General features: G+C 43.6%; 1 long non-coding RNA gene across 1 annotated transcript in view; it reads left to right on the top strand.

Moving 5' to 3' along the window:
• The first annotated feature begins 1,159 nt into the window (after positions 1-1,159).
• LOC137658764 (uncharacterized) overlaps positions 1,160-15,947 on the top strand; it is a 53,690-nt gene continuing 38,902 nt past the window's right edge. Inside the window, exon 1 of the long non-coding RNA XR_011047413.1 lies at positions 1,160-1,299. This is a non-coding gene — a long non-coding RNA (uncharacterized lncRNA). The remainder of the gene's footprint in view (positions 1,300-15,947) is intronic.

The raw sequence follows: 15,947 nt of genomic DNA, 5'->3' as shown, positions 1-15,947 counted from the left end.
GTAAGTAGAAAGAGTTAAAGACTATAATGGGAGGATGTTCCAATACGTTACTGGATGACGTGAGTCGTGAGCACGTGACTTCACTTAAGGAAGATAGGAAGGCTCAAAATAGAATGTTAATACGCTAGTTGGCAACTCCAAAGTGAACACAATAGTTGGTTGCTCCGATTTCAGATGGCGTTGTAGGTATACATCGTTTGTCGTCTGTTTGTTTATATTCAGAATTTGACAGTTGACTCAAACGAAATCATGGCGCCGACAGTAAAGAAGTGTGCTGTGTGACATAACCAAAAAGAAACCGATCCTCATTTGGTATTTCACAGGTTCCTTAAGGATAAAGAACGGTGAGTACAAACAGTATAATACATGCAGTATGTGCTGCTAATGAGTAAGCCCCACTGATATTGGATGTAAGATTAGGGCAAAGCATCCACAGTAAATCTCTTTAGTTTTTCATTTTTTCTTGGCTTGTATGCTAACTTATTTCTATTTCCAACCCCCTTTTGATTATTTTTGTGTGTGATACAATTTTGTGTTATTTTGATCCTTCTGATTGTACATTTATACATTTATTAGTTTATAATACTAAACTATACATGAGTGCATCATGCTTTTCCATTTCAATAAAAATGAAATACAATTGTGTTTTTATACACCTAATATCTCTCCATCTTACAGTGGCCCACAAACTGTAATTAAATGTATGCCTACACATAAGCATTTGTGGCTAAGTTTAACAAATCAGATATACAGTATGTTTTAATTTATTCGAATGTGGTATTGTATAGAACATTTAAAAATGGTTGTAATATACTGTACAATACTTAAATTTGCAAGAAAATTAACTAAATCATAAGAGATATAGCTATTGAATTTCTGAAAAATAGACTGAGAAACATAATTTGCAATTTAGTTACCTAAAATTTTAGAATATCATGAATATATGAGTAAAATATACTGACATAGTAATGCAAATTATGAACAAATATGTCGCAAAATTTACAATCGAATTCCATCCTATATACCCGTCAGCATTACCGCTCTGAATGTTTGGTTGCTCGCTCAACAGATGGAGCCATTCGTTTCGCATGGGAGTATCTGGCATCTTTTCATGGCACACTCATTTGTGTGTTAAAAGCCTGAGCCTTCCTATCTTCCTTCAATATATAGTCTTTGGTCTGGTGTTTTTACTAGTCTGGAATTGGACTTCAGGCTTTCGTGGACAAGACGAGTTAAAACTTCGGCGTATAAAACTCAGTTTGATAAAATTGTGAGATAATATTAGTGATTAAACGGAAGGTAATGTTGTGGCTCTGTTATAAGAAATAGGTAATGAGCTGTGATAGTGTTTGATCAGTTAGGCCCTACTCGCAATTTTTATTGGTGAACAGTGATTTGTCTAGACCTCATCGGCTGGTTTTGAACATTTGACATTTTTGTTCATCTCTAAGTATTCATATTTTCAGATCTTGCATAGCATTCTTTGGTCATTTATAGGAGAAATGAATATTTACTTGTAGTCTTTGTATATCAGCGGCTAGTTCCTCCCGCGTTCGTTAAAAATGAACATCAACTAACCTAAACTCCCCCCCCTAACCTAACCTGAAATCCGTGTCCTTACCTACTTACATCAAAAGGGGGGGGGGGGATGCTAACGCCCTCCTGCGATCCCCCCCCCCCTCTTTACACTGCCGTATTCTATCATATACATCCCATTTACTCTTTTATCTGTGAAATTCTATTTTGAATTATGATTTATGTTTAACGTCTGATAAGAAATACGTCAATATGAAAAGTCAAGACTTTCATGTCTGTGTTTTATTTTGGTTTTCAGATCATTACCCAGCGATGTTCTATGGAATTTTGGGGACCACAAATACTTTAACATAATTTGGATGGTTTTTACATAAGCATATGATTTGAATTTGTATTTGAACCTGCGTCAGTAGGCCTAATAGCCTATTCAGTGCAAAATTCAGTCATTGGCGATATATTTTGCGATCCTCTGGGAGTCCAGAAAATTTTACTGAATTAAAGACTAGGGAGTTTTGTAATTGCCATTTTTATCTGCATTCAAATGTCCTAGTTTGAATTGATTTGGCAACGGGTTTCCCTTTGCCCACACACACACACACACACACACCGAATAGTTTGGCCTATTCTTTACATATTCTCCTCTGTCCTCATACACCTACCAACACTGAGATTACCAAACAATTCTTCTTACTGCACTGTAATTGTTCAGTGGCCGCTTTACTCTTTGTAAGGGTTAATAAGACTTTAGCCATGGTAAGCAGCTCTTCTAGAAGGACACTCCAAAATCAAACCATTGTTCTCTAATCTTGGGTAGTGCCATAGCCTCTGTAGCATGGTCTTAAACTGTCATGGGTTAGTTCCCTTGCTTGAGGGAACACTCGGGCACACTATCTTATTTCTCTAACTCTTTTTTTTTTTCTTTTCCTTCTTTTTTCATAGTTTATATAGGAGATATTTATTTTAATGTTGCTTTTTTTAGAATTTCCTTTTCTATGTTTCCTTTCCTCACTGAGCTATTTTCCCTGTTGGAGCCCCTGGGCTTGTAGCAGCCTGCTTTTCCAACTAGGGTTGTAGCTTAGCAAGTAACAATGATAATAATTTAATGACTATACTTTCATATGCAGTAGCTTATCCCATTCTCCTTTCGTATAGGTGATTATTTCATTATCCAGGAAGGAATGTTTCTGAAGATCGACCAAATTATGTGAGATCACGAGGTGACGTGTACTTGAATAATGGAGACGCCTTATGTAAGCCTGTGATGTAATGTGTACTTATTTATTCAGGAATTAGCCTTTATTGAACTCAATATGTAATATGCACTTATTTTAGTGGTTTGTACTCTACAAACCCGGGATGTAACTTAAGCGAACTCGCTAGGTAATATAAACTTATTTAGGGAAGGTTAGGGCTTTTGAAAATACACTGTTATATGCACTTTTTTGATAAAAAGTATGCAGTTTTGAATGTCCAGGGGTTTGAATTTGATGCAAACTTTACAAGGTAAAGTGCACTTAATAACAGATATTTTGCAGGTCCAGGATTGTTTGCAAACCCATCAGGTAATGCGCACCTATTTCGTAACGGTTTGGTCCCTTTTCGTTTTATAACATTACTTTTTTATTTTTTAGCGGATTACTTTTTCGATTTTATAACCTTACTTTTTCGATCTTATAAGTGATTACTTTTTCATTTTATTATTGATCACTTTTTTATTTTATAAACGATTATTTTTTTATTTTATTTTATAACTGATTACTTTTTTATTCTATAACTCATTACTTTTTCGATTACTAGTTTTGATTTTAGAATGGATAACTTTGATTTTATAACGGATTACAATTTTCCATTTTATAACATTACTTTTTTTCGATTTTATAACGGATTGCTTTCTTTGATTTTATAACGGATTGCTTTTTTCGATTTTATAGCGGAAAACTTTTTTCATCTCTGAAAATGATTATTTTATATTTTATAACAGATTACTTTTCGATTTTATAAACAATTACTTTGATTTAAAAAAAAAAATACTTTTTTCGATTGTATAACGTATTACTTTTTTCGAGTTTACAGCGGATTTTTTTTTTATTTGATAACTGATTTCTTTATAATTTATAACGATTACTTTATTTTATAATGTTTTACTGTATTTTGTAATGGATTACTTGTTTCGATTTTATAGCGAATTACTTTTTTTTAGATTTTATAACGGATTACTTTTTCTTGATTTTATAACATTACTTTTTCCGATTTTATTATGGATTTTTTATTTCTATTTATAATGGATTATTTCTTTTCTATTATATAACGGATTATTCTTTTCAGTTTTATAATGGATTATTCTTTTCGATTTTTTAGCTGATTACTTCTTTCCGATTTTATAAGATTACTTTTTTCGATTTTATAAAGGATTACATTTTCGATTTTGTAAAGGATTACTTTTTTATTTTATAACTAATTACTCTTTGATTTTAGGAAATTACTCTTTTCGATTTTATAGATGATTGCTTTTTTGTTTTATAATGGATTACTTTTTTTTTTATTTTATAACTACTTTTTTCGATTTTATAACGGATTAATTTTTCGATTTTATAACTTATTACATTTTTCGTTTTATAAGGGATTAGTTTTTTTGGGGGGGTTTTATAACAGATTACTTTTTTTCGATTATTTAACGGATTAATTTTTCCAAGTTTATGTCGGATTACTTTATTTCGATTTTATAACGGATTACTCTTTGCGATTTTATAACGTATTAATATTTTCGATTTTATAAATGATTACTTTTTCGATTTTATAACCGATTACTTTTTTGGAAGCAAAGAGGTAACTTGGTAAAGGATACGGTCTTAAACACACCCATGAGATAAAGTTCACCAAAGCAGTTAATGTGTTATTGCACCATAATGGTTTTTTTTAACCCCACAATGTAATCCGCAGGTACTGTAATGGTTTAGACTTAATTTTTGCAAGGGACTTTTTCAGTGATATTTCAATCTTCTGCTTGATGCTGGGTATTTTTACAACCGCCCCCCCCCAAAAAAAAAAAAAAAAAAAGTAAGATTTTTATTTTACAGATCCAGGAGGTTCGTTAAATAATAGACCCTAATGATTTAGGTTTTCCTAAACCCCAAGGAGTAATTTGCACTTATTTGATAATGAATGAGGTTATGTAGAATTTTATATTGATCGAGAATTTTTTGCAAGACCTTAGGAAATATGCATTTGTATAATAAATGCAAGAAATATAAATCTATTTGGTGGCCGATGTGGTAACGTCCCTAACTGGTGAACGCCAGACTGGGGTTCGAGTCCCTTTCAAATTCGTTACTTTCTTTGGTTGTTGCAACCTCACCATCCTTGTGAGCTAAGGATGGGGGATTGGGGAAGCCTATAGGTTTATCTGCTGAGTCATCAGTAGCCATTGGCTGGCCCTCCTTGGTCCTAGCTTGGGTGCTGATCATGTGTAAATGGTCAGTATCTAGGGCATTGACCTGCTAGATGTAGCAATATCTCTCCCTCACCCCTGCCATTCATGAGTAGTCTTTAAGCCTTTAAACTCCCAACACCATGAGATTACAGTTAAGTATTTAGTTAATAATTATTTTGGGACACTTGCAACCACATAAAATAATAAGAACTTATTTAATGTTCATAAAACTTTCAACGGACAACTGCAACAACCTAGAGATAATTTACTTTGACGGGTGTTTTTCCTATCCTATAAAGCAGGGGAACCCTACTCTCTACGGGACCTCCACAGTCATTTTATGATGTTCGTTCAAAGCATTCGACATTTCATATGACGTATTGCTCATTTACTGTTAAATCGTCACTCCACAAATAACTAATTCATTATTCTCCATGATAGCCATCACAATGAGTTCACTGAATTCTTTAAAGAACACACTGACATTTGTTTTTAGAGGTTTGTTGTTATAATGTTGTTAGGGTTTTGTTTAAGTTTATTTCTATATATTCAAAGCTTCTTACACTAGTTCATTTTACATTTTGGTATTTGAAGCCACTATATTTGATAGAGGTTTAGGCATGCTTGCAACTCCATAATTTTCTGTGAGCTTATTTGATAAGAGTGTAGGGACCCTTGAAACCCCTTGTCGTAGCTTGAAAAGGTTTTAACAAGCGTTCAACCTCTGTTCCTTTGGTGCTAAAATTGAGGTATTTTGGGGGAGCTAGAAGTAAAGGGTTTGGGGGAGCCTATCGTACAACCTGATAATCATTAGCGGCCATTTCATGGCAATCTTTGGATCTAGCCTGGGTGAATAGGTCAGCTTGGGCAGTGATCATATGCATATGATAGTCCATGTGTTGCCCCTTGCCTGTGCCACTCATAATTGATCACATCCACTTAATAATGACCAAAGGGCACTTGCAACCAACTGAGATTATGTACAATCTCCCCTATATAATAGAGCAAGTGGTTGGCAATATATATAATGGAAATAACTATGTAACTATATTTTTGGAATATAACCCAGTCATAGAACAGTAGACCCCCCTGTTGTTCATTCAAGCCATTTAAGAAGGTCTAGGAAACATGGACTTATTGCATTTGGAGGTCTTGTCAGGGCTTTGGGTAGCAGTCTTTCGAGATAATTGCTGTCTGGAGGGCTTGCCAGGGCTTTGGGTAGCAGCCTTGCGAGATAGTTATCTGGAGGGCTTGCCAGGGCTTTGGGTAGCAGACTTGCGAGATAGTTACTATCTGGAGGGCTTGTCAGCGCTGTGAGTAGCAGTCTTACGTGATAGTTTCTATCTGGAGGGCTTGCCAGGGCTTTGGGTAGCAGTCTTTCAAGATAATTGCTCTCTGCAGGGCTTGCCGGAGCTTTGGGTAGCTGTCTTGCGAGATAGTTACTATCAGGAGGGCTTTCCAGGGCTTTGGACTGCAGTCTTGCGAGATAGGTACTATCTGGAGGGCTTACCAGGGCTTTGGGTAGCAGTCTTGCGAGATAGTTACTATCTGGAGGGCTTGTCAGGGCTTTGGGTAGCAGTCTTGCAAGATAGTTGTTATCTGGTGGGCTTGCCAGGGCTTTGGGTAGCAGTCTTTCAAGATAATTGCTCTCTGCAGGGCTTGCCGGAGCTTTGGGTAGCTGTCTTGCGAGATAGTTACTATCAGGAGGGCTTTCCAGGGCTTTGGACTGCAGTCTTGCGAGATAGGTACTATCTGGAGGTCTTGCCAGGGCTTTGGGTAGCAGTCTTTCGAGATAATTGCTGTCTGGAGGGCTTGCCAGGGCTTTGGGTAGCAGCCTTGCGAGATAGTTATCTGGAGGGCTTGCCAGGGCTTTTGGTAGCAGACTTGCGAGATAGTTACTATCTGGAGGGCTTGTCAGCGCTGTGAGTAGCAGTCTTACGTGATAGTTTCTATCTGGAGGTCTTGCCAGGGCTTTGGGTAGCAGTCTTTCAAGATAATTGCTCTCTGCAGGGCTTGCCGGAGCTTTGGGTAGCTGTCTTGCGAGATAGTTACTATCAGGAGGGCTTTCCAGGGCTTTGGACTGCAGTCTTGCGAGATAGGTACTATCTGGAGGGCTTACCAGGGCTTTCGGTAGCAGTCTTGCGAGATAGTTACTATCTGGAGGGCTTGTCAGGGCTTTGGGTAGCAGTCTTGCAAGATAGTTGCTATCTGGTGGGCTTGCCAGGGCTTTGGGTAGCAGTCTTGCGAGATAGTAACTATCTGGTTGGCTTGCCAGGGCTTTGGGTAGCAGTCTTGCGAGAAGGTTACTATCTGGTGGGCTTGCCAGGGCTTGCGAGATAGTTGTTATCTGGAGGGCTTGCCAGGTCTTTGGGTAGCAGTCTTGCGACATAGTTACTATCGGGAGGGCTTGCCAGGGCTTTGGGTAGCAGTCTTGCAAGATAGTTGCTATCTGGTGGGCTTGCCAGGGCTTGCGAGATAGTTGCTATCTGGAGGGCTTGTCGGGGCTTTGGGTAGGAGTCTTGCAAGATAGTTGCTATCTGGTAGGCTTGTCAAGGCTTTGGGTAGCAGTCTTGCGAGATAGTTGCTATCTGGAGGGCTTGCCAGGGCTTTGGGTAGTAGTCTTACGAGATTGTTACTATCTGGTCGGCTTCTCAGGGCTTGGGGTAGCAGTCTTGCAAGATAGTTACTATCTGGAGGGCTTGTCAGGGCTTTGGGTATCAGTCTTGGGAGATAGTTGCTATTTAGCGGGCTTTGGATAGCAGTCTTGCGAGATGTTGCTATCTGGAGGGCTTGCTAGGGCTTTGGATAGCATTCTTGCAAGATAGTTACTATCTGGAGGGCTTGCCAGGGCTTTGGGTATCGGTCTTGTGAGATAGTTGCTATTTAGCGGGCTTTGGATAGCAGTCTTGCGAGATGTTGCTATCTGGAGGGCTTGCTAGGGCTTTGGATAGCATTCTTGGGAGATAGTTACTATCTGGAGGGCTTGCCAGGGCTTTGGGTATCGGTCTTGCGAGATAGTTGTTATTTAGCGGGCTTTGGATAGCAGTCTTGTGAGATTTTGCTCTCTGGAGGGCTTGCCAGGGCTTTGGGTACAGTCTTGTGAGATAGTTGCTATTTAGCGGGCTTTGGATAATAGTCTTGCGAGATGTTGCTATCTCGAGGGCTTTCCAGGGCTTTGGGTAGCAGTCTTGCGGGGTAGTTGCTATTTAGCGGGCTTTGGATAGCAGTCTTGCGAGATGTTGCTATCTGGAGGGCAGTCTTGCGAGATGTTGCTATCTGGAGGGCTTGTCAGGGCTTTTGGTAGCAGTCTTGCGAGATAGTTGCTATTTGGTGGGCTTTCCAGGGCTTTGGGTAGCAGTCTTGTGAGATAGTTGCTATTTGGTGGGCTTTCCAGGGCTTTGGGTAGCAGTCTTGCGAGATAGATACTATCGGGAGGGCTTGCCAGGGCTTTGGGTAGAATTCTTGCGAAATAGTATCGATCTGGTGGGCTTGTCAGGTCTTTGGGTAGCAGTCTTGCAAAATAGTTACTATCTGGTAGGCTTGTCAGGGCTTTGGGTAGCAGTCTTGCGAGATAGTTGCTATCTGGAGGGCTTTGGGTAGCAGTCTTGCGATATAGTTACTATCTGGTGGTCTTGTCAGGGCTTTGGGTCGTAGTTTTACGAGATAGTTACTATCTGGTGGGCTTGTCAGGGCTTTAGGTAGCAGTCTTGCGTGATAATTGCTATCTGGAGGGTTTGCCAGGTCTTTGGGTAGTAGTATTACGAGATAGCTATTATCTGGTCGGCTTCACATGGCTTGGGGTAGCAGTCTTGCGAGATAGTTACTATCTGGAGGGCTTGCCAGGGATTTGGGTAGTAGTCTTATGAGATAGTTACTATCTGGTCGGCTTCTCAGGGCTTGGGGTAGCAGTCTTGTGAGATAGTTACTCTCTGGAGGGCTTGCCAGGGTTTTGGGTAGTAGTCTTATGAGATAGTTACTATCTGTTCGGCTTGTCGGGGCTTTGGGTAGCAGCCTTGCGATATAGTTACTATCTGAAGGGCTTGCCAGGGCTTTGGGTAGCGGTCTTACGAAATAATTACTATCTGGTCGGCTTGTAAGGGCTTTGGGTAGCAGTCTTGCGAGGTACTGTAGTTACTATCTGGAGGACTTGTCAGGGCTTTGGGTAGCAGTCTTGCGAGGTACTGTAGTTACTATCTGGAGGACTTGTCAGGGCTTTGGGTAGCAGTCTTGCGAGGTACTGTAGTTACTATCTGGAGGACTTGTCAGTGCTTTGGGTAGCAGTCTTGCGAGGTACTGTAGTTACTATCTGGAGGACTTGTCAGGGCTTTGGGTAGCAGTCTTGCGAGATAGTTACTATCTGGAGGGCTTGTCAGGGCTTTGGGTAGCAGTCTTGCGAGATAGTTACTATCTGGAGGGCTAGCCAGGGCTTTGGGTATCAGTCTTGCGAGATAGTTGCTATTTATCGGGCTTTGGATAGCAGTCTGGCAAGATGTTGCTATCTGGAGAGCTTGGTAGGGCTTTGGATAGCATTCTTGTGAGATAGTTACTATCTGGAGGGCTTGCCAGGGCTTTGGGTAGCAGTATTTTTTGATAGTTGCAATTTAGCGGGCTTTGGATAGCAGTCTTGCGAGATGTTGCCATCTGGAGAGCTTGGTAGGGCTTTGGATAGTATTCTTGCGAGATAGTTACTATCTGGAGGGCTTGCCAGGGCTTTGGGTAGTAGTCTTGCGAGATAGTTGCTATTTAGCGGGCTTTGAATAGCAGTCTTGCGAGATGTTGCTATCTGGAGGGCTTGCCAGGGCTTTGGGTAGCAGTCTTGCAAGATAGTTGCTATTCAGCGGGCTTTGAATAGCAGTCTTGCGAGATGTTGCTACCTGGAGGGCTTGCCAGGGCTTTGGGTAGCAGTCTTGTGAGATAGTTGCTATTCAGCGGGCTTTGGATAGCAGTCTTGCGAGATGTTGCTATCTGGAGGGCTTTGGATGGCATTCTTGCGAGATAGTTACTATCTGGAGGGCTTGCCAGGGCTTTGGGTAGCAGTCTTGCGAGATAGTTGCTATTTAGCGGGCTTTGAATAGCAGTCTTGCGAGATGTTGCTATCTGGAGGGTTTGCCAGGGCTTTGGGTAGCAGTGTTGCGAGATAGTTGCTATTCAGCAGGCTTTGGATAGCAGTCTTGCGAGATGTTGCTATCTGGAGGGCTTGCCAGGGCTTTGGGTACAGTCTTGTGAGATAGTTGCTATTTAGCGGGCTTTGGATAACAGTCTTGCGAGATGTTGCTATCTGGAGGGCTTTCCAGGGCTTTGGGTAGCAGTCTTGCGAGATAGTTGCTATTTAGCGGGCTTTGGATAGCAATCTTGCGAGATGTTGCTATCTGGAGGGCTTACCAGGGCTTTGGGTAGCAGTCTTGCGAGATAGTTGCTATTTAGCGGGCTTTGGATAGCAGTCTTGCGAGATATTGCTATCTGGAGGGCTTGCCAGGGCTTTGGGTATCAGTCTTGCGAGATAGTTGCTATTTAGCGGGATTTGGATAACAGTCTTGCGAGATGTTGCTATCTGTAGGGCTTTCCAGGGCTTTGGGTAGCAGTCTTGCGAGATAGTTGCTATTTAGCGGGCTTTGGATAGCAGTCTTGCGAGATGTTGCTATCTGGAGGGCTTGTCAGGGCTTTGGGTAGCAGTCTTGCGAGATAGTTGCTATTTGGTGGGCTTTCCAGGGCTTTGGGTAGCAGTTTTGTGAGATAGTTACTATCTGGAGGGCTAGCCAGGGCTTTGGGTATTAGTCTTGCAAGATAGTTGCTATTTAGCGGGCTTTGGATAGCAGTCTTGCGAGATGTTGCTATCTGGAGGGCTTGGTAGGGCTTTGGATAGCATTCTTCCGAGATAGTTACTATCTGGAGGGCTTGTCAGGGCTTTGGGTAGCAGTCTTTGCGAGATAGTTGCTATTTAGCGGGCTTTGAATAGCAGTCTTGCGAGATGTTGCTATCTGGAGGGCTTGCTAGGGCTTTGGATAGCATTCTTGCGGGATAGTTGCTATCGGGAGGGCTTGCCAGGGCTTTGGGTAGCAGTGTTGCGAGATGTTACATATCTGGAGGGCTAGCCAGGGCTTTGGGTATCAGTCTTGCGAGATAGTTGCTATTTATCGGGCTTTGGATAGCAGCCTTGCTAGATGTTGCTATCTGGAGAGCTTGGTAGGGCTTTGGATAGCATTCTTGCGAGATAGTTACTATCTGGAGGGCTTGCCAGGGCTTTGGGTAGCAGTCTTGCGAGATAGTTGCTATTTAGCGGGCTTTGGATAGAAGACTTGCGAGATGTTGCTATATGGAGGGCTTGCCATGGCTTTGGGTAGCAGTCTTGTGAGATAGTTGTTATTTAGCGGGCTTTGGATAGCAGTCTTGCGAGATGTTGCTATTTAGCGGGCTTTGGATAGCAGTCTTGCGAGATGTTGCTATTTAGCGGGCTTTGGATAGCAATCTTGCGAGATATTGCTATCTGGAGGGCTTCCCAGGGCTTTCGGTACAGTCTTGCGAGATAGTTGCTATGTGGAGGGCTTGTCAGGGCTTTGTGTAGCAATCTTGCGAGATAGTTGCTATTCAGCGGGCTTTGGATAGCAGTCTTGCGAGATGTTGCTATGAGGAGGGCTTGCCAGGGCTTTGGGTACAGTCTTGTGAGATAGTTGCTATTTAGGGGGCTTTGGATAAGTCTTGCAAGATGTTGCTATCTGGAGGGCTTTCCAGGGCTTTGGGTAGCAGTCTTGCGAGATAGTTGCTATTTAGCGGGCTTTGGATAGCAGTCTTGCGAGATGTTGCTATCTGGAGGGCTTGCCAGGGCTTTGGGTAGCAGTCTTGCGAGATAGTTGATATTTGGTGGGCTTTCCAGGGGTTTGGGTAGCAATCTTGCGAGATAGTTGCTATTTGGTGGGCTTTCCAGGGCTTTGGGTAGCAGTCTTGCGAGATAGTTGCTATTTGGTGGGCTTTCCAGGGCTTTGGGTAGCAGTCTTGCGAGATAGTTGCTATTTGGTGAGCTTTCCAGGGCTTTGGGTAGCAGTCTTGCGAGATAGTTACTATCTGGAGGGCTAGCCAGGGCTTTAGGTATTAGTCTTGCGAGATAGTTGCTATTTAGCGGGCTTTGGATAGCAGTCTTGCGAGATGTTGCTATCTGGAGGGCTTGGTAGGGCTTTGGATAGCACTATTGCGAGATAGTTACTATCTGGAGGGCTTGTCAGGGCTTTGGGTAGCAGTCTTGTGAGATAGTTGCTATTCAGCGGGCTTTGAATAGCAGTCTTGCGAGATGTTGCTATCTGTAGGGCTTGCTAGGGCTTTGGATAGCATTCTTGCGGGATAGTTACTATCTGGAGGGCTGGCCAGGGCTTTGGGTAGCAGTATTGCGAGATAGTTGCTATCTGGAGGGCTTGCCAGGGCTTTGGGTAGCAGTGTTGCGAGATGTTACATATCTGGAGGGCTAGCCAGGGCTTTGGGTATCAGTCTTGCGAGATAGTTGCTATTTATCGGGCTTTGGATAGCAGTCTTGCGAGATGTTGCTATCTGGAGAGCTTGGTAGGGCATTGGATAGCATTCTTGCGAGATAGTTACTATTTGGAGGGCTTGCCAGGGCTTTGGGTAGCAGTTTGCGAGATAGTTGCTATTTGGTGGGCTTTCCAGGGCTTTGGGTAGCAGTCTTGCGAGATAGTTACTATCTGCAGGGCTAGCCAGGGCTTTGGATATTAGTCTTGCAAGATAGTTGCTATTTAGCGGGCTTTGGATAGCAGTCTTGCGAGATGTTGCTATCTGGAGGGCTTGGTAGGGCTTTGGATAGCACTCTTGCGAGATAGTTACTATCTGGAGGGCTTGTGAGGGCTTTGGGTAGCAGTCTTGCAAGATAGTTGCTATTCATCGGGCTTTGGATAGCAGTCTTGCGAGATGTTGCTATCTGGAGAGCTTGGTAGGGCTTTGGATAGCAGTCTTGCGAGATAGTTACTATTTGGTGGGCTTTCCAGGGCTTTGGGTAGCAGTCTTGCGAGATAGTTGCTATTTGGTGGGTTTTCCAGGGCTTTGGGTAGCAGTCTTGCGAGATAGTTACTATCTGGAGGGCTAGCCAGGGCTTTGGGTATCAGTCTTGCGAGATAGTTGCTATTTATCAGGCTTTGGATAGCAGTCTTGCGAGATGTTGCTATCTGGAGAGCTTGGTAGGGCTTTGGATAGCAGTCTTGCGAGATAGTTACTATTTGGTGGGCTTTCCAGGGCTTTGGGTAGCAGTCTTGCGAGATAGTTGCTATTTGGTGGGCTTTCCAGGGCTTGGGTAGCAGTCTTGCGAGATAGTTACTATCTGGAGGGCTTGTCAGGGCTTTGGGTATCAGTCTTGCGAGATAGTTGCTATTTATCGGGCTTTGGATAGCAGTCTTGCGAGATGTTGCTATCTGGAGAGCTTGGTAGGGCTTTGGATAGCATTCTTGCGAGATAGTTGCTATTTGGTGGGCTTTCCAGGGCTTTGGGTAGCAGTTTTGCGAGATAGTTACTATCTGGAGGGCTAGCCAGGGCTTTGGGTATTAGTCTTGTGAGATAGTTGCTATTTAGCGGGCTTTGGATAGCAGTCTTGCGAGATGTTGCTATCTGGAGGGCTTGGTAGGGCTTTGGATAGCACTCTTGCGAGATAGTTACTATCTGGTGGTCTTGTCAGGGCTTTGGGTAGCAGTCTTGCGAGATAGTTGCTATTCAGCGGGCTTTGAATAGCAGTCTTGCGAGATGTTGCTATCTGGAGGGCTTGCTAGGGCTTTGGATAGCATTCTTGCGGGATAGTTACTATCTGGAGGGCTGGCCAGGACTTTGGGTAGCAGTATTGCGAGATAGTTGCTATCTGGAGGGCTTGCTAGGGCTATGGGTAGCAGTGTTGCGAGATGTTACATATCTGGAGGGCTAGCCAGGGCTTTGGGTATCAGTCTTGCGAGATAGTTGTTATTTATCGGGCTTTGGATAGCAGTCTTGCGAGATGTTGCTATCTGGAGAGCTTGGTAGGGCTTTGGATAGCATTCTTGCGAGATAGTTACTATTTGGAGGGCTTGCCAGGGCTTTGGGTAGCAGTCTTGCGAGATAGTTGCTATTTAGCGGGCTTTGGATAGCAGACTTGCGAGATGTTGCTATCTGGAGGGCTTGTCATGGCTTTGGGTAGCAGTCTTGCGAGATAGTTACTATTTAGCGGGCTTTGGATAGCAGTCTTGCGAGATGTTGCTATTTAGCGGGCTTTGGTTAGCAGTCTTGCGATATGTTGCTATCAGGAGGGCTTGCCAGGGCTTTGGGTAGCAGTCTTGTGAGATAGTTGCTATTTAGCGGGCTTTGGATAGCAGTTTTGCGAGATGTTGCTATGTGGAGGGCTTGCCAGGGCTTTGGGTAGCAGTCTTGCGAGATAGTTGCTATTTAGCGGGCTTTGGATAGCAGTCTTGCGAGATGTTGCTATGTGGAGGGCTTGCCAGGGCTTTGGGTAGCAGTCTTGCGAGATAGTTGCTATTTAGCGGGCTTTGGATAGCAGTCTTGCGAGATGTTGCTATGTGGAGGGCTTGCCAGGGCTTTGGGTAGCAGTCTTGCGAGATAGTTGCTATTTAGCGGGCTTTGGATAGCAGTCTTGCGAGATGTTGCTATGTGGAGGGCTTGCCAGGGCTCCGGGTACAGTCTTGCGAGATAGTTGCTATTTAGCGGGCTTTGGACAGCAGTTTTGCGAGATGTTGCTATGTGGAGGGCTTGCCAGGGCTTTGGGTAGCAGTCTTGCGAGATATATTGCCATTTAGCAGGCTTTGGATAGCAGTCTTGCGAGATGTTGCTATCTGGAGGGCTTTGGATAGCATTCTTGCGAGATAGTTACTATCTGGAGGGCTTGCCAGGGCTTTGGATAGCAGTCTTGCGAGATGTTGCTATCTGGAGGGCTTTGGATAGCAGTCTTGCGAGATGTTGATATCTGGAGGGCTTGCCAGGGCTTTGGATAGCAGTCTTGCGAGATGTTGCTATGTGGAGGGCTTGCCAGGGCTCTGGGTAGCAGTCTTGCGAGATAGTTGCTATTTAGCGGGCTTTGGATAGCAGTCTTGCGAGATGTTGCTATGTGGAAGGCTTGCCAGGGCTTTGGGTACAGTCTTGCGAGATAGTTGCTATTTAGCGGGCTTTGGATAGCAGTCTTGCGAGATGTTGCTATGTGGAGGGCTTGCCAGGGCTTTGGGTAGCAGTCTTGCGAGATAGTTGCTATTTAGCGGGCTTTGGATAGCAGTCTTGCGAGATGTTGCTATGTGGAGGGCTTGCCAGGGCTTTGGGTACAGTCTTGCGAGATAGTTGCTATTTAGCGGGCTTTGGATAGCAGTCTTGCGAGATGTTGCTATGTGGAGGGCTTGCCAGGGCTTTGGGTACAGTCTTGCGAGATAGTTGCTATTTAGCGGGCTTTGGATAGCAGTCTTGCGAGATGTTGCTATGTGGAGGGCTTGCCAGGGCTTTGGGTACAGTCTTGCGAGATGTTGCTATGTGGAGGGCTTGCCAGGGCTTTGGGTACAGTCTTGCGAGATAGTTGCTATTTAGCGGGCTTTGGATAGCAGTCTTGCGAGATGTTGCTATGTGGAGGTCTTGCCCGGGCTTTGGGTACAGTCTTGCGAGATAGTTGCTATTTAGGGGCCTTTGGATAGCAGTCATGCGAGATGTTGCTATGTCGAGGGCTTGCCAGGGCTTTGGGTACAGTCTTGCGAGATAGTTGCTATTTAGGGGGCTTTGGATAGCAGTCATGCGAGGAGTTGCTATGTGGAGGGCTTGCCAGGGCTTTGGGTACAGTCTTGCGAGATAGTTGCTATTTAGCGGGCTTTGGATAGCAGTCTTGCGAGATGTTGCTATGTGGAGGGCTTGCCAGGGCTTTGGGTACAGTCTTGCGAGATAGTTGCTATTTAGCGGGCTTTGGATAGCAGTCTTGCGAGATGTTGCTATATGGAGGGCTTGCCAGGGCTTTGGGTACAGTCTTGCGAGATAG

The sequence above is a fragment of the Palaemon carinicauda genome, chromosome 19 (genome assembly GCF_036898095.1).
Source record: "Palaemon carinicauda isolate YSFRI2023 chromosome 19, ASM3689809v2, whole genome shotgun sequence".
Classification (NCBI taxonomy): domain Eukaryota; kingdom Metazoa; phylum Arthropoda; class Malacostraca; order Decapoda; family Palaemonidae; genus Palaemon; species Palaemon carinicauda.
The sequence above is the reverse complement of the archived record's forward strand: the minus strand, read 5'-3'. Positions and strand labels throughout refer to the sequence as shown.